The sequence below is a fragment of the Contarinia nasturtii genome, unplaced genomic scaffold, assembly GCF_009176525.2.
Source record: "Contarinia nasturtii isolate CC-2019 unplaced genomic scaffold, AAFC_CNas_1.1 Cnas_scaffold_2166, whole genome shotgun sequence".
Classification (NCBI taxonomy): Eukaryota; Metazoa; Arthropoda; class Insecta; order Diptera; family Cecidomyiidae; genus Contarinia; species Contarinia nasturtii.
This window is the reverse complement of record NW_022199493.1, coordinates 436,887-438,513: the sequence shown is the minus strand read 5'-3', so window position 1 is coordinate 438,513 and position 1,627 is coordinate 436,887.

Sequence of the window (1,627 nt, the reverse complement as noted above, 5' to 3'; positions counted from 1 at the left end):
ATTTTCATAACACTTTATGATTGAGATTTTTTTTAACTTTCTACCATTATCTACTTTTATTCTAAGCGGTTCATTTGAGTAATTTTGTTCATAGAATTATAAGGTTTATTCCGACAAATTTGTAAGGTTTTTGCTCGCCAACATTTTACATAGCATGCCATACCCTTGATTCGGGGTTTTTCCGTTTTCCCCATTAAATTATGTTTACTATTATATAAATTATTATTATTGTACAATATATGAAAAAATATATTGTACTCATGAAATAAACAATAAAAATAAAATGTGTTTTCTTAATTACAAAACAGGGGGATAATTAAATTGTATTTCATTGTTTTAATGACATTTTAATTGTGAATTAGATAAATTTGATCTCTTGATCATTTGTTTCTTCAAAAATTCCAATTGTAGCTAAGAAATCCAAAAACGTATCTACACAGAAAGAAAATATCAGCCGACGCTATACGCAAAACCGACTGGTACGTGCGCTCATACGTTTTTACATCTTTTACATCTAGTGACCATACGATTTTTCGACTGTGCGAAGATACGCACAAAGAGTAACGAATCAGTCGAAAAATCTTATGGTCACTAGATGTAAAAGATGTAAAAACGTATGAGCGCACGTACCAGTCGGTTTTGCGTATAGCGTCGGTTGATATTTTCTTACTGTGTATGATCTTACCAGTAAACATCAGAGGTCGCAACGGGTCCCCGACCCAAACGTCCAACCGACGACCGTGCGACCCGAAAAAAATTCAGTCTGAGTCTTTCGGGTGTTCGAAAATTTGGAACGTTTGGACGACAGAGTGGTGATGTAATTTGAAATGAAGTTGTATTCGCATGGAAAGACACGACAAAAAATAAAATTCCGAATATATAAACTTATACCTTGTCGTTCCGTATTTTGACTCAAGCCGACTTCTAAATAGCTAAGTTGCTTTTATAATAAATAAGTTGTCTCAGTTTAAATGAGGGGTTCCGAAAAAAAATGCTAGGGGCAAATCACCATTTGCAAATATTCTGTATTTGCAAAAAATTTGCGTATTTCCGAAAATATTTGCAAGTTTTTTAATATTTGTACACATTTGCAAATATTTGCCCTGATTTACGACATTTGTATACTTGACTGTGTAAATGCATGCAGCAAATGAGAATATCTCATTTATCACGAAATTAAAAAAGAACTAATTAACTTCAAGTATAAAATATTTAGAATTTTAATATTATCAACTTTTTTTTTATTTTTGTGTCCGAAATATTTAAATTATGCTGAAATAAATATAATATTCCTAACTTAACCTAACTTTCGCTTTGCAAATGTTGAACGTGAAACAGCTTTTATTTGCGCGGCGAATTCACTACCGTCTCCACTAGACAGTTTAAAGTTATTACGTGCAACCACGTTCAACCTTTGCGACACAAGCGTAAGTTAGGTTAAGTTAGTAATATTTTATTTATTTCAGCATAATTTTAATATTTCGGACAGCAAAATGAAAAAAAAAGTTGATAATATTAAAATTCTAAATATTTTATATTTGAAGCGACTTGAAGTTAATTAGTTCAATTTTATTTAAGCCATTTCTAACAAGCTATCTAGAAGGCCAACAATGCCGCATTTGTGATA